The 25,179-nt window shown below is 46.1% G+C and overlaps 1 protein-coding gene across 1 annotated transcript in view; it reads left to right on the top strand.

The window, feature by feature from the left end:
* Positions 1-25,179, top strand: part of LOC8026773 (corticotropin-releasing factor receptor 1-like) — a 76,662-nt gene that overhangs the window by 1,952 nt on the left and 49,531 nt on the right. The gene's annotated exons all lie outside the window — the stretch shown is intronic.

The raw sequence follows: 25,179 nt of genomic DNA, 5'->3' as shown, positions 1-25,179 counted from the left end.
CATCACGTCGTCGCACAAAAGCTACTGCGAACGCAAGTCGTTACCGTTGAGACTTCGCGGCATGGCCTCGCGTTAGTAAAATACCGTGGCAAGACCAGCATATTCGCTGAAAAATGCTGGTGTCCTGTTGCTAGGTCCAGGCTGCCATGTTGGAGGCTTTCGTCCGGAAAAAAATCAGGATTGGTCCGCAGAGGCCGTGACGTCACGAGGACGCTCGGGCGCGATTGGCGGTAAGTTGACGGCGGATGAATACATATCGATGTGCAGCTTTTTTCTTAACCTGTAACTAGTAAGCGTTAAAGGGATACTGAACCAAGGAATTTGGTGTCCATAATAAGTGGCTCACGTTCTTTCCACGAGCCAGCAGCCGCCGGTGTGCGCGAGCACAGGCAACAAAAATGACGTCACAGACCTCCATTCGTGGTTGAGATGACAGTGAAATGTATGGGCTTCGGACCAAAGGAGAATAAAGACAAGTTTTTCATATACACAGTGGTGCCTGGTGTAAAAAGTAAGCGATGAATTGGTCTAACAAGCACGTAGCTTTCACTTGTAGAGATGAAAAGCCTGTCTTTATTCTCCTTTAGTCCGAAGCCCATGCATTTCATTGTCCTCTCAACCGCGAATGGAGGTCTGTGACGTCATTTTTGTTGCGTGTGCTCGCGCACACCGGCGGCTGCTGGCTGGTGGAAAGAACGTGCGCCACTTATTACGGGCACTAAATTCTTTAGTTCAGTATCCCTTTAAGGATATTAATAAATATCATTTTACGCCAATGGGATGAGAATCATCCCATTGGCGTAAAATTGTTCATTAAAGGGGTACGGAAACCAAATTCTGGAGCTCATTTCTTTGTTTCAACACGACGCAGGTAGCAGCACAACCACAGAAACATAAATATTGCGCTAGAAAACGCAAGAAAACATATTTTAAAGTGAATTAAACGATAATCAAAAACCACCTGGTAGTTGGTTATGAAGCTTCAATGGAATGTCGTGACGACAACATGCCTCTGAAAGCAGCGCCGCAGCGGTATGTCCGCTCACTGGTATAGATTGCCTAGGCCTGAACGCAATACCGAGGCGTCTTGGTGGAAAGAGCCAAAACGAAGTGAGCCACCTTGGTTTCAGCTCTCGCGCGACGTGCAAACGCGTGCTTCGGTTGTTCTCAGGTTTGGTGCGCGTGCTGGCCCCGCGATCTCTACAGCCCTTTGGTACTTCGACAAAGCGAGATTGTAACGCGTTGACGCCTCCAAGTGGCAAAACTCGTCACTACGGTACGCTTGGTCGTCCGAGGCATGATGACGTCCAGGCGTCTGCCGGATCTCCCGAGATGCATCGCGCTCCTCCATGGCTGATTTTGAAGCGCTCGCCAAAATCGCGGCATTTAGAGCATAAAATATAGCCATCTGCTCAAAATACGACCGTGCGATTATTCATTACAGGCTTAGCTGATCATATTGAACTCATTTCTTGATGTTTTCTCTATATTTCAAGTTTCGATTCCGTATCCCTTTAATGTATCGTTGTTTTAGAGCTCCTAGGAACCCGTTTCTGAGTTGAGCGGCGTCGGCATGACCGCGCGTTGCATTAAGGGCTGTTTCCCAAAATGACGTCACAGGTGACGTCACGTGTGACGGCGCGAGGGTAAACTTCTCCCGCTAAATTTTGCAGTAAAAGATTTTGCTAAGTTTGGTTGAAAATTTTTCTGCTAAATTTGGAGGGAAAATTTTACCCGTTTGAAGTCACGTAACGTCACATTTAAAATTTCAGGTGACGTGTCATGTGACGACACACGTCAATTCAGCGGGAAATTTTCCCGGCTTAATTTAGCGGGAAATTTAGCGAAATTTTTACGCTAAGTGGGATGGGAGCAGGAGAGGAGGATGGGAGGGTACGGAGGGGGAGCAGCTGCATACCCTCCCCTTCGTGCCCTTCCCCCCTCCTCCTGAAGAGCTGCGCTCCAATTCGGCATTACAGAGAATTGCAAACGTCTAATTTTTTAATGTGTCTTTATTAAGGGGTTTCGGCGGCCGAGGGGGCTAGCGCCCACCAGATCGGAGTACGTGGAGAGAAAGCTCGCGCTGGAGAAGAACCCAGTGATCTTGAGCTCAATCCCCAGCCCTGCCCGAAGAACACACTTCCAATGAAGTGAGTTCGGGGAGCACACTACGCTCGCTCCGGTAGACCAAGTGTGTAATCTCGATAGCAGTGTTCTAGGAGTAAAAATAATGGAAGAAATTAACGCTGCGTAAAAGTAGTATTATTTTGATAGGAGTAATATTAGATGCGCACTTGTTTTCTGTTGGCAGGAAAGTACTGCATTGTAGAAAAACAAGCGGCTAAACTAGTTTCCAGCCTTGGCCCCGGCGCGACAGCCAGCGACGACCAGGGGGGCTATGTTGCGCTTTTTGCACTCCCAGGAGACTAGGGAGAAGGGAGTGACGTCAACAACGCAGCAAATGCAGATTAGATGTTGATTTCGTTTTCTTCTGTCAACATCCAATCTGCGTTTGCTCTAGTCGTTGACGTCACTTCCTTCTTCCAAGTCTCCTGGGCCGGTTTTCTCGAAGCGATGGTAAACCCATTTTGGTAAACCACGGTGCCTAGGAAGGAAAAAGTACCTAGGTACTGTAATAAACGGCTGGATATAGAACAACAGTAATTATTTTTGATTGGGCAGTAAGATGCGCCATCTATCGGTGAAACAAGCCAATCATTTTGTTTATCCTCTTTTTCCGATGGTTGTTATCGATCTAGTATGGTATTTTAAGTCAAAATGTAGTAATGTTGTACTTGAAGACCAATTTATTTACTTCAGATGGTACGAGAAATTTTAGCTACTATGCTAGGGTTTGCCGACGAATATTCGAAAATGTAAGATACATTTCCTTCAATATGTTTCGCCATAAACAACGCATACATTTCCCGTGTGTCTTCCAGTCTGGCAACGCCGGTGCTGTAGTCTCCTTTTTGTTCCTTGCGACGCACGTTTCTTTGATTCCTGGTGACTTCAATTGTTTGCCCTCTTTTCCTTTTGCCCAACCGATCCACCGGTGACGAGGAGCTAAGCTTCTCGTCACCGTTGAATTGCTGGCCACCGGGGATATGTAGAAACCTCGATGCTGTCGGATTACTGTCGGCGCACTGCGAACAAAAAAGCAGTACAATGTCCCAGTTGTTCACCCGGAACGAAGACTTTATCGAGGATAACCCCCTTCCTTCGCGAAGTAATCGCTGCTCACGAGTTTTCGTGCATAATGTAACAAATTAAACGTGTTTGTATAAATATATACCAACACTCGTTCGCAAAACATTTTTTTACTCACCATAAAAACACTTGCAAGGCTTATGTACCGTCATATGTCTTGGATCCCGGACTGCTGAAGAGTGATGCGTTCGCGGAATGCTGCCGTCGGTTAGTTTAGTAGCCCCTCTGAACTACCGCTTTGCCTGACGTGCTAATGGGTTGGTGGTGCGTCCTTAATATAACAGCCGGATCGAAATGAATGTTCAGCAGAACTAAGAAGAACTATTAGCCCTCATTAAGCAACGTAGCGGCCATTTTGCTTGTAGGTACTGCTCCTCCCTCGGCGCCCCTGCTCTTCCAGTCACGTGACCTAGAATTCCCTCTTCTAGGGACAATAGTTAACTTTAAACCACGGTTCGCGTTCGAGAAAACGGGCCCTGGGAGTGCAAAAAGCGCAACATAGCACCCCAGGAGGCGCCTGCAAGACTCCACCATGCAGGAATCTGAAGGTGGCAGGAGAGACACGAACGGCTTGCTTGAAATGGAACTCGCCCAAATGGGGCAAGGTGTCTTCGAACCACCATTCGTTCCTCTGGAAAGTCCACCGTTCTCGACTGATCACGGGTAGGTTGTCGGCCATGAGAGCGGCTATGGTGAAGGCCTTGGCCTGCAGCTGCTGATGGATGTCACTTGAAATTCTTGCCTGTGCGTCGGCATTCAGGTCCAGCTGCCTCTCATCTGAAAGGCGTTGGGCTCTCACGGAGAAAAGTGCCCCAACCACGCGCTTCCACTGTCCAACATCGCGGATATCACCCTCCAGCTCGTCCTCCACACACTCCATGATGTTTCGTTGTGGCGAGTGGCCGAGTGGGCTCGTGCACACTAGAAAAAAAGGCTTGCTTACATTAGCTCGGAGCACGCGGAGCGAATGCTCGCGCTGCAGAACCCAGGAATCCTGTGTTCAATCCCTACCTCTGCTCGTTTCGATCTGGATGAACATCGTACCGACGTGCGGACGTGTATCACGGGCTTGTAATGGCTGATCGTAATTATCAAGTCAGATTTAAATTCGGATTAAAGCTCGTGACTTAGCGCAACAATGTGTGGTAACGTGTTTCTAATGAGACGACGAAGCTATATATAAAAAAAAATCCGTATGCACTGCAATATTTTGCGTGCCTATTACTTACCCATCGTCATTGCCATCATTTTGGAGTGACACTCAGGCTGTGTTCCAAAATTTACTCGATCCGACTCCGGAGTAAAAGTTTCGTACCGTGGCGTTTCAAAACTTACTCGAGCTTACTCGATGACGTCAGAACTCGCGTACCAGAAGCGGGTTGTTTACTCCGGAGTAATTACTCGCGCTACCCTCCTCGATCGGGGGGTAAAGTCGGATCGAATCGAGTAAATACGTCACGTGATCTGTTCGTCGTCTGCTTTCTGCGCCGACAGGCGTCAAAGCTCGCTTGCTCCGTTGGTTTTGGTGGCGGACGTTCGAAATGACAAAGAATTAGGTGCAGCATGTGTGGTTATTGCGATTTGCTGTTGTCAACGCAGGAATTGACTGCATTACATCCAGACCGTCGACCTTCCCCGGGAACGTGTACTTGTTATTATCTGAGTGCGAGCGTAAACAGGAGCTCCTCGTCCTTGGCGTTGGGGGAATGCCGTATTCTCACGTTCAAGGCCGAAAATGTTTGAACTAAGTATATGATAATGTAGTATTTTTGTTTCCTCCAGAGTGTGTGTAATGAGAGGATAACGTTTGTAAAGCAGTGAAGGCTTCGAAAATTTCACTGTAATCACATTCGCGTCAAAGCGAACGTGAGTTTCATATCATTCTGGAGAAAGCACCCTCGCGCTGTACCGCTGCACCGTGTGGAATATATTTCTGCAAAACATAATTGGTGCAAATTACAATGCGTGGAATATATGCGTTTAGGGCACCGTGCAGCGATCGCGCTGATTAATAAAAACACATTTTTTTTTTATGTCTAGCTGTAAGGAGTAGGTAATTTTGATCTCAATATACAGCTCAAAACGAAGGTGAGTAAAAGGAGCTGGTGGATCCACCTCGAAAAACACCGCGTCGTCATTAACATTACCGTTCTTCGGGTGCTTTCTCCATGATCAAAAGGATCGTCTGCTATTTTCTGCCATCGCTGCTGTGTTTTCTTTTTGCCGTCGCCCAAGACGAAGCCAATCCGCGTAGTATCCGGGTGATTATCCTGGCCGTTCCAAAATCGAGTCGCGGATCGTTTACTCGCGATGTCACGTGGTATTACCCGCTGACGTAGGAGGCAGGTTACTCGGGTAAGATTTGGAACATAGCCTAAGTTTTCCCGTGTAGCACCAGCACACTTGGAGTGCGTTTCGACTGGCTGAAGTGCACTCGCTTGTAGTGACACTAAACTAGCCCGTCTGACAGGGGTATTAGTTTGTTTTAGGCAAAAGTCAAAGAAAGCATAAAAACACTTAGGGACAAGGACAGACAGCACAGTTCTTTCAACCAGCAACACACATTTACTGGTGTCTCCACATGTGTGTTGCTAGTTGAAAGAACTGTGCTGTCTGTCCTTGTCCCGAGGTGTATTTCTTCTTTCTTTGACTCCTGTATTTTCACCAACGAGCTTGAGTTTTACCTTAGAGCGGTAAATCGGAACCCACTGCCTGCAGCGGAAATGGCACCCCCCCGGTTGCCGCCATCTTGCCTGTTTGCCACATTAGTGATCACGTGACGTCAAGATGGCTGCGCCCAACGGTGGGGCAGATCAGATTGGCCAGATCGCGGTCAGCAGATGGACACTCTGAAACTGCGTTCGATTATTCGAATGGCGCCGAGTTATTCCGGCGGATCAAGTCACGTGACAAGACAGATACAGCAACGCTGGACGCGGGTAGGTTTTCGAACGCAACGGGTGCGAGAACTTCACCCAGGAGTGAGATAGAAGCTGCGTTCGATTTACTTGCAGCTCCTGCACCGGTGCAGAAAAGTGTGGGGCGGTGTACTTCCTGTCGTATCTCAATGCATATACCGGAAGTAGACTGCCCTACACTTTTCTGCACCGGCGCAGGAGGTGCAAGTAAATCGAACGCAGCTTTTATCTCACTCTTAGATGAAGTTCTTGTACCCGTTGCGTTTGAAAACCTACCCGCGTCCAGCGTTGCTGCATCTGTCTCGTCACGTGACTTGATCCACCGAAATAACTCGGCGCCATTCGTGTAAGATTCGAACGCAGCCCCAGAGTGCCCATCTGCTGACCGCGATCTGGCCAATCTGATCTGCCCTACCTTTGGGCGCAGCCACCTTAACGTCACGTGATCACTAATGTGGCAAACAGGCAAGATGGCGGCAACCGGGGGGGTGCCATTTTTGACCGCTGGTTTACCGCTCTAAGTTTACTCAAGCTCGTTGATTTTTACCAACACGCTCTTTGATCTTTCTTTTAGGCAGTCCGGTTAATTCAAAGATATCGATGCAATGTAGAGTTCACGCGCTCCTCAAAATTAATTATAAGGAGTAGATTTGATTACGTACAAAAGTAACAAAATTATCTACATGAGTAATGAAAAAAAAAAATAATGCTACGAAAAATGCTCAAAGTGCAGGCGAGCTGCTGCGTATTGGAACTTGTAGATAAATTAGATGTGTGGGTGATCTCAAGTGACATGGTTCTTCTATTCCTTTGTGTACCTGTGTGTCAAATGAAAATATTTCGGTAGGGTTCTCTTCTGGGCCTGCTGATATTGTTTTCTGCCTTGGTGTGCTCGGATCGAGCTAACCTAGGAATTGAATTACCTGAAAATAAAAAAAAAATAAAAATATATATATATATATTGCTCGTATATATTGTTGGAGGCTGTGGACGTCCTTGGGAATTAGATAAAAAGAGCGTTGCATGAAATAAAGTTTGTTAGTTCAGTTTGAGAGGCTGTCAGTCACCTTTCTTGTGTTTTTATAATTTATCTTTGAATTCATTCCCAGTCTCGGGATTTAAGCATTATAAATAATGATATAAACAAATAAAAAAAAACAAAGTGAATTGTCGAAGAAACAATGGCGCCAAAAAAAAATACCGATTACACGATGTAAAATAGCATATTTTTGAAATGTTAAAACGCACGTTGCTCTTATAATTACACTCAATAATGATAAGGCGTGCATTTTTAATATCATTCAAGGTACACTATTTGTTCTCGGGTATAACTTATATTTATTACCATTTTACTTAAAGAAAACTGTGTAAAACTTAACGTATTATGCGATAAAGGTTGTAAGGAACGTTTCAAGGCTTCGCGAAAGATGGTCGAAGAAAGTGTTAGAGGAAAAGATTTCTGCGTGAATTACAAATTAAAACCAAATGAATTCAACGAAGCTGTGAATTCACTACCACATCTGCAAACCCTGGTGACTCGGCAATCGCAGAACGGGTGAAACCTCACCGCGCTTTATGTGGTACGTTAATTGAACTACGCTGCTACGCGTTCAAAACGAACGACTGAGACTAAAAACAAAACAAAAAGACGCAACATACACAAGTAAGCGAAAATATCCCCTTGAAAGCAAAGCCTTTTCATGTCATTTCAATCTCATCTGTGATAATATGGCCACTGAACAACAACAACTGCCATCCCTCTAGTCCAGTGGTCTCAAACTCATTTGAGTGTGGGGGCCACATAGCCCATACCGGAAAGTTTGAGGACCAACGTAAGACGGGGGGGGGGGGGGGGGGTGTTGAAGATTTTAGTGAGAAGAGACCTGTGCCCTATGCTTTTCGTAAACTCTCAGTTTTGCCAGTGACATTTTTAAATTTGGTTTGCTTATATGACAACTTTGGACCCTGACCTGATGTGATAACGGAAATTAAAATTACACTGCTCCGCCAACGTGCTGGCATTTTTAGTAGAACAAGAGAGCAAGGAATCTATCGTTCTCCGCTTGAATTCCTCACAATTTTTATTATAACACTCTGAACAAACACTCGTCTTTTACTTGTGATATTTTCTTGAAGGTGAGAATCCCGAGCTCATAGCTTTATCTTTGGCACTTGCTCCTGCTAAGCGAGAGGTTGCGCAGCCGAGATGGATCCTTCAACGAATAGCTGAAGGTTGCAGACATGTAGCGGAATTGTTGTACATACAAAAAAGCTGGGAAGCAAGGAATAAAGCGAAACAAAGGGCAAATGAACACAGATAAGTATAAACTACGTGAAGAGGTGAAGAGAGCGGAGCTACTTTCCGAGCGAAAATGAATCGACGAGATGAGATCACTATGACGCATGTCATTGCTAGCGCTCGAGACATGGAAACCGGGACTCGCAGCCGGTTGCCTGCGGGCCGCTTCTGAGCGAGTCGCGGGCCGCGTGTTTGAGACCCCTGCTCTAGTCAGTGAAATGATGTCTATTTTTGAGTGTTCACTGCTGCTTCTTTACAAAAAAAAGAAAAAAAAAAAAAAGAACCGTACATCACTAAATGCACGTCCACTAGGTCAAGTAAAACCATATCTTGATGTTTACTTTATGGCGTGACCTATCCCGTATTGAGGGCAAGTTTATTTAGGATGAGTTTATAATAAATAACCATTTATTCTACTTTTTACCCCCTTCTAAACTCTTTTTTTTTTAAAGTCGCATGCAGAATGAAGTTTTACATGCCAGCGTTCCTTTTCTCTCCGTGGATGCTGCGGTGCATTTAATCGAACAAAGATTGCTTAATTTGCAGATTTGTAAATTTATTTTTTATCTCGTTTGAATGAAGTTGGCGCGGTTCTCCGTACAATTTCGCAATTCCGTGTTGCGAAATTGTAGTGGAGTGGCTAGAAGTTTTGAACGCAGTTTCTCAACTGGGTTGACGTATAATGGGTTTAGATTACCGACACACTGGCAATTATGAAACACCTTTCGGGAATTGGGGTAGGTATCTGGCCTCTGTAACGTGTCAATGAGAATGCTATTAGAAAATGCGAAAAACTAAGCAAGAAAATTAAATTTAGGTGGAAAAAAAAAAAAGAAAACGTAGAGTCAAGAACCCTTAGGTCGCTAAATGCAGTTTATGCGACGGTAAAGGGAGGCGGGAAGGATTGGTGGCCGAGTATGTTATCGCAGCTTGGAGCACATGGGGTGAAAGGTCGCGCTGCAGATCTCGGGGACCATGTGCTCATTGGAGAGTTTAAAGGGGCGGGGCAACGATTTTGTGCTCGGCGTAGATACCAACTCAATTGAATCCCTGACGTTTATAACCAATGAAACACGAGTTAGGTTTCCGCCTTGTGTAATAATAATAAAAAAACGAGCGGCGTTTTTTTTTTTCTTTTGCACTTGCGATTTGAACGACAGTTAACGTGATCTAAAGTCGCTGAATCTTGAGAAAATTGCGCCAATGCCTTCCCTTCCTGGCAGCCGAGCAATTACCAAATTAAATTTAATGCATATCTACAATACCTATAAATATCGGTTATGTCTAAGTTATGGGTCTGAAAAAAAAAATAACGTTGTCAATCTTAGTGAACAAGCATCCTTATCACTGAAAGAAGACAATTATTAGACCTGTGTTAGAATACGCGTCTGCAGTGTGGAGCCCATGGCAGAGCTCTCTGGTCAGAGAACTCGAAGATATTCAATCGCTAGCAGTGCGTATAGTTTTTTCAGATTTCAGACGAACTACGTCTGTGACCGAACTTAAAAGGAGAGTCAATATAAGCCCTCTGTCATACAGAAGAGAGAGCCAACGGTTAGAGCTTTTCAGATTTTCAAAAACTGTATAAAAATTGATGGCTCCGTTTACTTAAAACCAAAACGTTTTTACTCGGAACGCTTGCATCACTCAAAGACCGTAGCCCCTATTAAAGCTCGAATAAATAGCCATAAACAATCTTTTTTTTTGTGCATACAATTGATTTGTGGAACGGCCTTCCCGGTGATGTTGTCGATATTGATTCACTCTGTTTTTTCGAAAAAGCCGTAGATAATATTTTTCAGTGCTAAGATTGCTTTTATTGCTCTTAGGAAATTATTTTTACTGTCTTTATTTTTTATTACTGCTGTTACATTTACTGCTATACTGGTATTGTTATTACTAGTATTATATTTGGTTACTGTATTACTGTTGATATTGTTTCTCTTCTTTCGAATAAGTCGTATATAATATTTTTCGGTGCTAAGGTTGCTTTTTGTTTAAAACTGTTGTGTTTATAATTTGCATGTGTGACACTGTATCACCCCACTCCTGCCTTGGCCCTATATTGGGCTGGCAGTATTGATAAATAAATAATAAATAAATAAACATATAACACTCGTAGCCTAGACAACTGGAAAGTTTTTAGTTGTAGAACAACGTATGGTAAACAAATGCTATCCAACGTGCTTCCGACCCTCCTTAATTACCTAAATACTCATAGTATTAATCTTTTAACATCAACAGTAAAATATATCAGAAAATTTTTTTTTCTTGTAGAGTGAATTGCATAGCAATGACTAAGTAGAAATTCCACTCAATGTCCTCATTTATAAGTTACAGTTATATCCGTCGAGTATAAATTTAGTGAATGAGTATAGAATTACATAGTTGTACGATATATCTTGAATCTTGAACCGTTGAGTGTCTTGAATATCTTGAACCCTTAAACGTGCACTTATTTTTTTTAGTAAACCGTCTGTTTAGCAGAGCTAATTTATCTGCGACATTGGAATTTTGTACATTGATTTACTTACCTGCGTATTTTTTTTATTTCTGGTATTTTGTTTTGTTTGTTTACAAAGTGATGCATTTGCTTTGTGACCTGCCGCTGTTGCCAATTGAGGAGGGAGCTCGGGCTCGTCAAGTTGCACAAATGCAGCTTTTTTCCCCAGTCCCCTTCCATCATGTACTTGCACTTGATGAAGAAATGAATCTTATTATTAAATACTAACATACAGACGATCAAGGCCTCACAAGGCGATGGGCTAATTGTCTCCGTTGCTACGGCAATCGCTATTTCAACCCCTCCAAATCTTTGAAGCTTCGAGAGGGTTGTCCTAACCCAATCTCACCAAAATCACAATGAAGCGTCATCGAACTGAAGGCGTTCCCGGCCAATATGATTGTCGTTGGCTTTGTGTATGTAACAAACTTATCAATCATGCCAATCTCCCCGGATTTCTTACAGTTGTGTTGTTGCTCTTGCGTATATAAAAGCAGGAACATTTTTTTTTCAATGCCTCCAAGCACCGACACCGCATGTGGTCCATGGTATGAGGATGAACACCTGCTTCGCCGGTGTGTGGATAGCACAATCTTGATATGGAACAAACGTCTCTATATAAGACCCTTTTTGTACAAACGCCCACAGGCGGTTCTCGAGGCTTTGACGTCATAAAGCCCCTGTATCCCGGAAAAAAAAGGCGCCATTCATTGTTGTAGAAATGCTCGAGGCACGTGCCGCGCGCCACTTCGGGGAAATTCATGGCGTCTGAAAGTTAGCTCAGTGCTGTGCTGTCACTGTAGTGCTGTGCCGCCATGATCTTCCCAAGGGCTGCACATTGCACGTGCTTCGTGCATCGACACACTTTGCGCTACTTTTGAAATATAAAGGGGCTTTATGACGTCACAGAGTAAACCAGCTTTCCTCCTTCAAAACGTTAAATTGTAGAGGCTAAGGACCTCGTTAACCCTGCAACTTTGTTGTCCGTTTAGAATTTGCGCTTTCTAGCACTAGTTACATAACCTAGCTCGACAGGCTTGCAAAGACGGAGTGACCGGAAGTCACGTGGGATGCAAGCGGCAGTTCATGTTTGTAGACAGCAAAAGGGTCTTATAAAGTCATCCTATCCGACACCAGCGAATTTAGATGGGCTCACCAAGAATGGAGAGTTCAAAGAGAAATCGCTCGTTTCATGAGCCAAAATGGCGACCATACGGGGAACTTGGAGCTACTTCCCCGCGATCCAGTTAGTTCAACGTGATCTGGAGCCGATTATATTCCGCCAATGTTTATCATAGCCACGTGCTGGGATCGACAAAACACAGGGCCGGGCTGAGTTCCGGACATTATTAGGGTTCGGCTATTGTCGTCATTGAAAAAGTTAGGCACCGGTCATTATAGTCTGTTTTACCTTACGATGTACCACAGGAAAGGCAACAAGCGCGAGCTCCTTTCTCTAGGGCACAGGGCGGCACAAGCTCTCGTGCATTAAGGGCAGGCGCCAACGTTATGAGCTCGCGCTTCTAGCCTTCGCTGCTGTACAACGTAAGGTGAAACGGAGTGTAGGGAGTATTCACTGCTGGCCATAGCTGTGTGCACGAATGCTGGGCTCGTGCTGATGCCGAGCTTCCACAGTTCTTTAGCAACGTGCACCCCGCACCACCAAGATTGCCGGTCTTAGAAGCCTATTAATGTGAGCTCGTTCTGAGCATGCGGTCTCAGCAGCGCCCTCAAATATGGCGTCCAGTGAATACCCCATAGACTCGAATGCTTGTCGAGCGAGTGATCCTCGCAAGCCCACGTCGAGTACTCACGGAATGCTCGGGTCCAATCTCTGAGCCGCATTCAAATATCAGCGCTGGGGGGCACAGCGACCTCCAAATTACGTAATCAAGTTTTGCTAAGGAGAGTTTGAAAGAAATCGCTCGCTTTTCTCCTTGAAATTACACCACAACAAAGAGCTTTCTTGGTCAATGTCGTTGCGAGCGAGTACACGTGCCCCCCCCCCCCCCCCCCTGCCAGCAAACTCGTGTAAAGTGAAAGAAAAACAATCCACCTGAATATCGTTGCACCGCGCCCCTTTAAAGGCCGGTACACACACCGTCTGCTTAAGGTGCCTTAAGTTTCAGAAGCTTACGTGTGCTTACATCGGGAGTCGCCGGGATATCTTTTGCTACGGATGTAATTATTCGTTCGTTATCTACACAGCGGGAGCTTAGTCTGCCAGAAACATGGAGACATTGTTTTCTACTGTGGATGCGAAATGGAACGTGGCAACCCAGATCAAGGAGTTAGCTTTGCACGCGAGGCTCGAGGCACGGGTGTTCCGGTAACTTATAATGTAATGTAAGAAAACGCAAGAGAACGCTCTTACGTGAATGGGCCGTTAAAAAAAGGTGGGCCCCAACGCTTTCGCCTCGCCCCCCCCCCCCCCCCCCCCCCCCCCTCAGCTTTGGGCGTCACACAGAGAGGTATCAGAAAATCCGCGTATGCTCAGCGCGCCGCCTCAAGATGCTTGGGGTACCAAAGCGTTGGAGATTTCTGCTCTAAAACGTCCTATTTCTGCTCTAAGACGTCCCTCCCCGGCGCCGTACTCGCGCGCGGCCGTGAGAAGCACGCTAAGGACTCCAGGCAAGCAGGAACACTGCACTGGCGCAAATTCTCACGTACAACGGAATCACAAGGCGTCCACTGGGGCTAACTATGTTCCCGCCGTCTAAACATATCACAGAGCACAATTACTTTAGTAAAAAACTTTTACCCTCGTCTGTGGGCCTTCCAACGAATCTATCCGTGAGCCTAACGACGCCTAGTCGCCAACCCCACACCCAAAAAACTTCATCGGGAGCGCAAAACTTTGCGCAAAGCCTCGCGCCGCACTCGGGGGTAATTAAAAAGGCCTTTATTCGGCGCCTCCTCCATCGGTCAGACTTCGACCTTTCGCCAGCGGCGAACCTGGCAGCCCAACCCCTCTATACGCCTGAATCGTTAAACAGGCCTCAGTCGGAACGCCGTGTCGGACGTGTGCGCGTCATCGGTAAACCGAGAGGACACCGTCGCCCAAATGAACTCGCGGATCACGGGGCCGAGGGGATGCATACGCCGCCACACGCACGGTTGTGGCGGGTGCGGACGCCCGACCCCATTCAACCGATTCCATGTGCCGGTATTAGGTCGGCTCTCTTGGAATTTTGGTCGACTCCCATTTAGGAAGCAGAGGCCGTGAGGAATTCGTGGTCCGGTGTCACAAAAAAAATTTGTCAGCTACTTTTATGTCCAAAGTCTGATAACGCATGAGATGCAGTATTTAAGAAGGGATAATTTACATTTGGTTAGAAGCAGGGTGGCTAGTTGCGCTTATTATAAGCGGATTTGGGCTTCTTTTTTCACCGTGTCGCTGGTAGATTTTTCCAGTCGCTTGTCGCGTTTTTTGTGCTTATTCGCGTTTTTCCTGCAAATATTCTTATTTTAGTGCTCGTCGTGCTCACTGACAGCGCGTTTGTCGTCAAAAACGCGAAAAACAGCATGACCGTTTGGCGCAGCGGTTAGGTGGCGCTAGCTACCGTCCGTCACAAAGTACAAAACTATTACTATCCATTCACAAATGTTTTGGCACCTTGCCCATCTTGCCAGTCGGCAGTTGAGGTCGTCGTGTCTAGTTGCCATTGTATTTTGTGCAAAATGGCTTCGAAGTGGTCGAAGTATGGCAAACGATATTGTAAAGGGGAAAAGGAAACACAGCTTAAGGACTGGCTCCGACCAGTCACCGGAGGCAATAAAGAAGCAGCGTGCAAGTGCGAGATCCGAACTCATCATGCCGACCTCGTTCAACACATGGCAACAGAAAAACACGTGAGGAACTCTCGGTAATTTTCCAGGGCACGTTTGACTACCATGGCCTTCACCAAGTCGTCACCTCCAAGAACGATACCAGAACTGGAGCTCAAGCTGGCATGTTACTCAACGTGCCATGCCACTATACGGCGGACAGTGCATATCACGCTGACTTCGAATTTGAGCGAATTCGCCTTTGTATTTTAACCAGTTCTCTTTCTCATTTTATTATGAATTAAATATTTTCAAGAATGTGTACATTTATTGAACTTCCGCTTGTTTTGGGCTTCTTCACGAAGGTCACGCCGCTTTTTTTGGGCTTGATTGGGGACGACTATTTGCTTATTCGCTTGGCCGCATCTGGCCACCCTGGTTAGAAGACATTAAAGAGTGGTTTCGGGGATTTAAGAACCGTTAACGCACTTGGAACCTCTTAGAACCGTGTGCCTTTGAAACTTTCTTACCACGAAAGAGAACACTGGAGCCACATGCCGAGTAACAGTAGAACACTTGGTCCCGTATATTTCCCTTTTTCTTGCGCTTCCTTTCTTTGTTTTTTGGTTTGAAAAACATTTTGACAATATTATAAGCGGCAATTTGTAATATGTGGTACTTACATTTGAACTCCCAAATACCGTAAAACCGTTTCTGTAGAGTACTTAATAAATAATGCACACTTCAGATTAACGAAACTTTTGTCCTTCTGGGGCCTAAACTTCGGGTAGCCAGTTGTCGGAATGTTCATAGGAAATAGAAGGACGTCTTTGTCCTCCATAAATACTAAAGCAGTCCTCGACGAAGCAAAACAATATCACCGAAGCCTCCAGACAAAACAGCTGAAGTTCAGAAAGTCGCAGTTTTGAATTATAACGATCGCCAATAGACCCTTTCAAAAATCCATCAAGCAACATTGGCGATACGAATTTCTTGGGCACGAAGAGTTGTGCTTGGCTCCGAGTCCTCGCCGAACGGTGACACAGCGCTCGTGTTCGATACGAGTCGGGCCGAGCTCAAGCCGAACGCTTGACGGAACCCCTCGTATCGAATACACACGCGCTCAGAGTATACGTGCCCAAAGAGCTGCAGATTCGAATAATTGGCGCAGCAGTCACTAGATGACGCGAACTTGAAAGCCGTTAATAGCACCCGCTTCGCACGAAGCATATGCATAACGACGCCATTGTCATGGCGCTCGTTCTGTTTGTGGGTTTCGCTATCAACGGCTAAACCGATCACGCACAGAAAAAAAAAATCGGCAGAGACAATTTCTATTGCTTACGTGTAGGAATGCGAAAGCACTCCTACACGCAGCGCATTCCTACAAGCAGCACGCTACGTCTTCCCTTTTCCCATGGCGCTCCGGCGGTGAAGTCACGCTCCTCCACTGCGTAGGCGCTGTAAACCCCGCCGGCTCCACGGCTAACCGTGACGATCCATCTGCGTCGCTGTGCTTTTCTTTATGTTTTTTTTTTTTTTTTTTCTGAGGCGCGTCCAGTTTAACCTTGAGCGCCCCGCTGGCTTTCGGGACGAAGCATCTGCGTTACTGTGCTTTTGGACAATGAGACTTCGGGTGCCGTTTCGCTGCTACAGACGTTTACAGACAACGCCGGCTTCGCTCCATGGGACAGTGAATGCTTTCGCATTAAAAAAGCGCAGGATCGCGAACCACTTTCGTCTAACGGCTTTTGTGGGTGATACAAAAGTGGCACTAAGACGATGAAAGCCACGACGATGCACTTTCGGCGCTACTCGATTTACTCCATTGGGTGGAAGCGTCCGCTGTGGTCTGTCTTTAAGTCAGTTCAGACAGATCTGCCGTTTGTTCTGATTATGTTAAGTTACGAGAGCTTATGTCTGCTTACGTCGAAAGTGATCGGGTATCCGTGCTTTGTATGAAGCGTTGAGCAGCTCTGCAGTCTGTAGACGAAGCACGGATGCCTCTAGGTGATTAATGAAGTAACGCAAGAAACAAAATGCAGGGAAACGCTCGTGTATGAATGGGCCTTTAAAGTGAAACGTAGTGGAGTCGACACATCTGCGTCGGTTTTGTGCACAGCATGGTGATGATGATGATGATGATGCTGTGTATCTAAAGGTCATAAAACAAAAACGTAATACGTGTACACGTGACGAGACAAACAGTGAGATGATTTTTGGAGCATAACGAGCACGTACCACATGCCTGCAAGCGTCGTATCGCGTTCCACGTGGCGGTGTGTGCTTTCAGAACACCTCTTATTGGATACAGTTCGCTCCTTGTGCATTAATAAGGCAGATAGGAAATGCCCGAAAATCAAGGTGGAGGGGGGGGGGGGGGGGCATTGGGAAGCCCAGATTCAAATCCTGGGTCCGGCGTTTATTTTGTCTTTCGGTGGTTTCGTAAAACATTGATCAATTCGATCAAGTACGGTTCATTCACCCGCATATATTCGATTATATACAGAGTGTTTCACGTAAGAGTGACAAAAATTCCTAAAATTAGTGTATTCGAGGTAAAGGGACAATTTGCTCGGGACCGCATTGCTCGTGGAGGCGGACGTCAGAAAATTCTCGATACTTTATAATTCGGTCGCTAATTACGTACAAATTACTAATTATCTTTTTAATTAGTGAAAATAGACAATAGGTTCCAGTGAGAAACTTCCTGAATGTCATTGAAAATCCCTGGATCGGTAATTTTCAGAAAGACTCCGAGCGTGTGAGAAGTGTAGTAGTGCACTAAAATTACCACTCGTGGAGAAGGTACAAGGCTAGCGGTTGCGGTAAGGCGACCGCGCGATTTTTCCGTCTCTTATGAGAGTCCTCGCATTGTACGTGCTCCACGAGTGGTAAATTTAGCGCACTACTACGCTTCTCACGCGCTCAAAGTCTTTCCGGCAATTACTGATTTAGTCGTTTTCGATGGCACCCAGCAAGTTTCTAATTGGAACCGTGTGCCTACTTTCACTAATTAAAAGGTTAATAAGTCACGTTTGTTTAATTAACGAACGAGTTAGTAAGCATCGCGCATGTTCTGACGTCCGCCATCATGAGTAATGCGGTCCCGAGAAAATTATCGTTTCACCTCGACTACACTAATTTTGGCAATTTCTGTCACCCTTACGTGAAACGCCCTCTTGGGGGCAACGCGCGCGTCGCAGCTGACAAACAAAGTCCTCTCATCGCCTTGGTTGCAAGCGGCGTTACCAGATGACTCTTCGTTAAGCGTCTAGTGCAACCCATAGATTTATTATAATAATGTACGCTGGAGATTTAACTTGCGCTAGTGCCTATGCGACTTCCAGGAGGTAAATTGAAGCAGACAGCAACCAATCTTTTCTTTCGGTGCTCCTGTTCGTTCCTATGGGAAAACGCGCGTGCATTTTGTCTTTTCGGCGGAAAATAACATGGATAACCTTTGTTATTTGGGTCGTACCGAAGAGTATGTATGCCTTTATTAACACTTTAAAAGTGTAATTGCTTTACTTACAACAATTTTTCTTCGCCAGTGAACGATGTTAAACTTCGCTATATTTCGGGCCCAAACCTCCGATCCATAGAGGTATGCAGAAACAAGCGACAATTTTGAGCAACATATCAAATGAAAGGAATGTGAAGGTGTTCAAGGTTCGCCAGCATTCCGGAGGTGCTTATAAAGACTTTTTTTTTTGTTGTTGTTATTCCTTCAGATTTGTTTAAAAGATGCCGCGAAAGCTACACTTATGCGGTTTGTGCGGGTGAGTTACACGGCCAAGAGGACATGGTATAGAGAGGTAGTCGCAACTATTTGTCGGCTAATTAAGTAAAATTTGTTAATTAACTTTTTAATTAGTGCAAATGGACATAAAGTTACAATTAGAAACTTTCTGAGCATCGTCACAAAGCACTAAATCAACTATTTTTAGAAGGATATAACGCCGGGGCAGCATTTTATGGTGTTCTGTAAAAACGCTCCATTTGGACGCGTTTCTAAATTTCGGTCTCTTATCGGAGCGCACCTTTGCGCCCGCGGTCCTGCTGCCCGGTGGTCACGGCGCGAAGCCACCTCCTCGCCTCCCTCGTAGAATGGAGGGAAGTATGGCGGTACGTGTGTTGCGCGTCTTGGCCACTGGGGAGCAGGGCCGCGGGCGCGTGGATGCGCTTCGATAAGAAACCGAAATCTACCGCGTCCAAATGAAGCGTTTTCACAGAACGCCGTAAAACGTTGCCCCGGCATTATATCCTTCTAAAAATAGTTGATATAGTGGTTTTGGATGAGGCTCAGCAAGTTTCTAATTGGAACTATATGTATATTTGTAATAATTAAAAATTTAATTAAGAAATTTTACTTCATTACTCGACTGATAGTTCCGATTATGTCCCTACACTATGTCCCCCTGGTCGCAAACCTCACCTGCACAATCCGCATAAATGTAGCTTTCACGGCTTCTTTAAAACAAATCTGAAATAATAATAAAAAAAAAACACCCTGTATATTGCTGATATGCCCGTCCTGTCACTATATAAATATGACCACGTCGTGCATATCTACGAGCGCTTAAAACATTCAAAGCGTAAATAATAAAGTATGGGGTATGGATGATGAATCCTTTTTATTTCCTATGCCGGGTAGCTTTTACTGGGCACGCTGTTTTCTGGTCCCCCTATTTTCAAAGATTTCGAGCGTGCGGGTGATGTTTCCAACGTCTTCACACATCTTCACGTGCAAAAAGAATGAAGCAGTACTTATTAATTGAAAAACTGACTATATTACGTGGCCTTGAATTTATTTTGATCGTCTGCATGCGCAAAGAGTTGCTGATCGAGTGTTGTTCTTGCCGTCTCTCCTGGTTTTCCAGTTCTTCGTTCGTTTGGCCCCTACATCCCGTTTGGCACGTATTGCCACGTATATCTGACTGGAAAGCACCGATGCCGTGTTCGCTCTAACAGTGTCCGACAGTGCACGTAAATACGTGTGCGAAGCTTTTTTAGCACCGTTTTTAATGCCATGAATTTGAAATGAAAACGTATTAACTGACCAATTATTTCGCCTGCGTGACTGAGGAATGTTCCAACCTACCTAGTAGTTACAAGTTGTCCCTGATATTTGCTGTTATAATTAAGCGCACAAAGAAGATGCACTCGCGTTGTCCCTTAGAAAGGCATTACGCGGACCGACTGAATGCTGTCTGCTTCAACCAACGTTGACTTCAACTTGCCACAGCACACTAGCGTTAGTTGAATCTCTAGCGTACGTTACAATACCTCTATGGCGGAAGCCTGTCGCGGGCCATGATTTCCCGTGAGTCTGTATGGCAGACATGCGTGTTTTTTAATTCGTTTTATGTATGCCCCACGTCACGTAGAACTTGGCGTTTCCGCTACGCGTGTTGTTTAGGCACTGTTTCGTCGCTCACCTTATAGTTTCGTCCCTCAACGGCGGCAATAACAGTTTTATGAACGCGCTGAAACTGAGAGATCTCTTTCGAGATGCGAGCGGTCACGAAGCACGTTTTTATCTTCTCATCAGCGCTGTCTGGACGGCTGAGTCGCCGCCGGCTGAGGCTAATCGGGCGCGTGCCGTTAGGACTTTATCTGGACGATTGCGGGCGGCGTTCACCGTTATGTGTGTCCACAACAACTCAAACGACATGATTGCTTCACGCAGCTACCTCTTTGCATTACTGGCCACATTGTGTACGGCAATCGACCAATGCAGCTGCCTGAACTTGTGATCACCATAGCCGAACGGCGACTGCAAGTGGAGTGATTATACGCGACGGTGACTAGCCCCTGGGGCTTGCATGCGTGGCCCGTCAATTTTTCAGCAACAGACAAGCAAGACATCGTTCCGCGTTCCTAGATAGCCCATGCATAATCAACTGGCTTGCCGTCAGTCGAATATGCATGTGTTACTCTGGCGTCAATGTATTCAAAGAGAGTCTTCAATGTTTTATTGGGCGGGAAGAAAGTAGCGCCCGGTAAAGTGCAGGTTGTCCGCAATGCAGCCGATAAATAGATAGAATCTGCGTTGACAGCAAAGACGTCGCTGCCGTCGCGTCCTCAATTGACCATGCGCTCGCCATGACTTTTATAGCAGGATAGTTTTTTTTTAATTTTGCAAATCAGAACGATGTCGGAAAGTCAAATTGGCGGTGCTGCAGTTGAACATGTGATGACCTTCAGTAATGACTACAGACTTCCATTGTGTTACCTACATATATCATCAAACATGTTAGCAACTGATGATAAGTAGACATGATAACCAACTCGTGACATTAAGGCAACGTTACTAAAACACACAGTTGGGAAACTTACTGTCGAAACCTGGACCGCTGGCGTCCACCGAGAACAAACCAAATATGATAACAGCGCCACCCTTTAGCGACGAGTCAGGACATGGAAGTTGCTTTATATTGCTATTGCGGAATGGCCCTGCGAGATGGCGCCACCTAAGGTCTTTCTATACTGAAAAGTAGCGACTTCTTTTCCCTCCTCCCCCTTTTTGTTTCTCTCTCGCCCTCGCGCGTCGAAGGTGGCGCCGCCTGGATCGCTTCAAGCTAGCAGATCCTTCCGCTTGAATGCAATGGGCGGAAGGTTGTTTTCGTTAGTCTTCGTGTTTCGCAATTGCATTTCTGTCGCGAGTTCTGTAGTTTAACGCGTAATTGAGTACGGAGACGTTCGAGATATCAGCAAAACGAGGGAGACTGACTGGAAAATGCGAACTAGGGCAAACATGGGCACGGACACGCGATGCGAGCACGGTCTACGCTACTTTGCTATCGGAGCGAGGCTCTGTTTCGCTCCTGCACGAGCAAAGCCGCCGACTACGTGCAGCAGCGAACTCTTGTATGTTGCACAGTTACTTTGGCACAATTGAAGGCAGTGTCTTTGTATTACCGCACGCGTGCCCCAGACGCAAAGAAGGGAGATCACACGCTCGGTTTTTTTCGTCGCCTCGTAACGGAGGCAAGACAGGACACGTAAGCACGAAGGGATTGCTGTTTTTCTTTAAAAACTGAAGCACTCTCCTCAACAGCTACCATGCCTCGTCTCACCTTAACATAGACCAACCATAGAGGCTACAGACGTGAGTGGGCAGCTTCGACTGGGGCTCCCGCTGCATGAGTGTTCACGCAACCGAGGCGCGATCGAACGCAAGGAGCCTCCACTTGTAAAGTTTGCATATAGTTCAAATTAAGAGGAGATATCGGTGGTCTTGATAATAAAAAAAGTTTCCCTTTTAACGGTACCCATCCTTGGCGTGCGCAACGTGTCGTAATAGTTGCGCAAAAACGATCTACTAATATTTTATCCCCATTGATGTAAAGGCGCGACTGGGAGCCTTCACCCAATACGCGGCATAACGAAATCAGAATATTCTGCGTAAAAAAAACAAAACAACCTTAGCAGAACAAGCGAAAACACAAAATATCCGCTAAGGCTGGCGCAGCGGGCAACCGGAGCGAAAATGGCGACGCGGGGTCTCGAAAAGCAAAAACAACCAAAACAAAATCCGCGCGCAGCGAGCTTCGAAGGGTGGTATACATTCGTCCAGTGAGAGGAGCTGGCGACATTCTTCAAAAGATGTCGCTACCTTTCCGTATAGAGGGACCTTACAGCCACCGGCCTTTGCGCGACTCGAACTGAAACCAATCCGGAGAGCAAGTCGTCTGATTTTTGCGAAGGAGGTGTGGTGACGTCAACACGATGCCGAGCTCTTATTGGCTGATTGATAAAAAAAAAAAATAGGGGGTAGACGTTGAGGCATTTAGGACTTGAGGTCTACTCACTATCCTTTCAATCAAAGCCAATCAGAGCTCGGCGTCGCTCTGACGTCACCGCAACTCCTTTGCAAGTAGCAGACGACTTGCTTTCCGCATACGTGCAGCCGTGCAGCTCCCGGAGTGGCCGCTGCGGGAGAAATAGCAGCGTTGCCATTAGTTCGGTTCTCGAGTACGGATCGGAGCCACTTTTTCAAAGGAGGCTCTTACGGCAGTTTCCCAACTGAGTATTCTTGTTACGTTGCATCGAGACAAAACCAATCCTACTCGTTTCATCACGCTCAAATTCCCAGAAAAACAAAATGAAGTACACACTCTGTTCACCCTAAGCTGAGACTGCAGCCAAAGCTACAAGGGCGAGCTATAGCCCGCGCTTCTGACTTTGAGACGTGCATTTGAAAGCAGCGACCTCGAGCTCTCGTGCTTGTGGCATTGGCTACAGTCTCAGCTTAAAGGTGAGCGAGTGTACGATTGTCCTAGTTTGCTGACACCACGGGAAGGCAGGCGAATCTGTGAAAAGGCTTTTCCCAAAGAATGCCTTAAACAAAATGGCTCCTTATTTGTGTTGTGCACAACGGTACGCTAAGCACTGAACAAAGTTTCTTTTTTTTTTTTTTTTTTTTTTTTTGTCCCCAGCTTTTGTTGCCGTTTTTATGTTACAACAGACCATAAAGCGTGAAACCCCGAGTGAGCAAAAATCACATTCCTTGCATCGCTGAGCGGTGTAACCATAGCAGCTGTTGCAGAAAAGCAATGACATAGCCGAATGCTGCGCCGTCATCTCACGGCAACTGTGATGGTTGTCATGGTTACACAGCGGCGCAACGCGACGCGGTTTTTGGCTCACGTGTGTTGTACCGCTTTACGTTTCTTTATAAAGAGGGCGGAGAGGAAGAGGGTTGTCGTGGCACGAAGATTATTGTTCGGGACTTTTCACATCAGGGCCGCACACACGTTGATATGTATAAGGTGGCCACCATGAATTCTAGCGCTGTTGACCCCAGCAAGTTTGTTTCTCTTTTTTTTGCAAGAACAGAGTTACGCCGTGAAATTTCACAAAACCACCTAAATACACATTCGGTGAGAGTTTGAACTTTCGATGTGCAGGCGCCAATCTTTCCCGGTTCGTTTTAAAGCACAAGGATTCACTGTGTAGCACCCTATACACGAACTCAACTCTGTTACGTCACGGCGCGGTGATGGCGCGTCGGGCGCACTTCCGGTTAGGGACTGTGGGCGGAAGTCGCCATGCGGGACGTGCATTCCTGCGTTGGTCTGAAAGAAACCAGACAAAAACCTGCCTCCTCGTCAAAATGCCGCGACTGGGGCTGCACCGAAAGAGTCGAGAAAGGTTTGAAGGTCAGTTTTTATGTGCTTAGTTCGTCCGAGAGCGTGGATATGTGCCGTGAAAAGGAAAAACCAGACGCCGTCGGACTACGATTGCTTGGGCGGGAAGCAGTTTGGGTTGAATTCACTGATACTTGTGGACATCAGATTTCTTTGTTTTGTTCCAATATGAACGCGGGAAAACCGTCAAGTTGTACGGACCACCTGCGGACTACTCATGCGTCTTCAAGTTCAAACAGCTGCCTGATTGTTCGAAATGTCGTCTGCTCTTTCAAACGTTCCTATTTGTCGTCAGCTCTTTCAGACAACACCGGCCCGTACACCAAACACTGGCCCGGTAATTGCGATAAATATTAAGTGCAGGCCTTAAAAGTCTTGTAAGTTGGAAGGTGGGTTGGGGTAAGAAGGCTCGATGTAAGCAGTATATTCAAGGAGATGTTGATCATTTTTTTACCAGTGGCCATCGCCGACTTGTTATGCCCGATCTTCTTGGTTCGATTCTGCTTGCGATTTTCAGTATCGACGTCAAACATCTCAGCAACGGCCCAGCCTTTTGCAGCCCAAGCGATGTCGCGACTGAAAAGAGCGAGCAGAATCTCATCAAGCGAGTCAGGCTTGGGCGCCGATTCTGCGGCGTCCACGCGGAATGAATCACCGCATGTCACATCATTTACGCGATGTTTTGCGGTGTAATGAGCCTCGTTAATTTAGCTGAGGCCGCTGCAGTAATCAGACATTGCCAGGAAGACGTGGAATCAACAATTCCAACGCGAAAAAGAGCACGGGGACTCACACTGGACGCCGGCAACATCGCCTTCCAATGGTTTGTTTATGAGCGACGGCGAGGTTCTTGCCCACACTCCATCACGCATGCACGGCGCCGGTGGCGTCCGCTAGGGGCGCTCCGGTTTGTTTGTAAACATGAGTTGGTCTATATATATAGGTGATCGAAATAACCAGGCTCAATATAAAATTGGTCGTAAAAATCGGCGCCTGCTCATAGGAATGTAAACTTTTCGTCAAACGTGAACTCAACCAGGTCGGTTCCTCATGCAAAAATGCAAGCGTAGCTCCCTTTCTGTAAAAAATAGGGCCAAAACACTTGCCAGGGTAAAAGACGGACGGCGGCGAAGACGATCGAGTCGAGTGGCGCTACTTCCTTATCAAGACTGCTCGCGAAGACCGTGGTACATTAAAATGAATACAATCTTTATTGTTACCTACCTTTGGTTTAAAATAAATACGGACAATAAAAGCACAAATTCAAGTACAAAAAAGCGCGGTTGCATAATGACAGTGCTCTTGCAGCCGACGGATTTCGCCTGC

This window comes from Ixodes scapularis, unplaced genomic scaffold (assembly GCF_016920785.2).
Source record: "Ixodes scapularis isolate PalLabHiFi unplaced genomic scaffold, ASM1692078v2 PGA_scaffold13__105_contigs__length_92229423, whole genome shotgun sequence".
Lineage (NCBI taxonomy): Eukaryota > Metazoa > Arthropoda > Arachnida > Ixodida > Ixodidae > Ixodes > Ixodes scapularis.
Note: the sequence above shows the minus strand (reverse complement) of the source record. Positions and strands in the feature narration are given on the sequence as shown.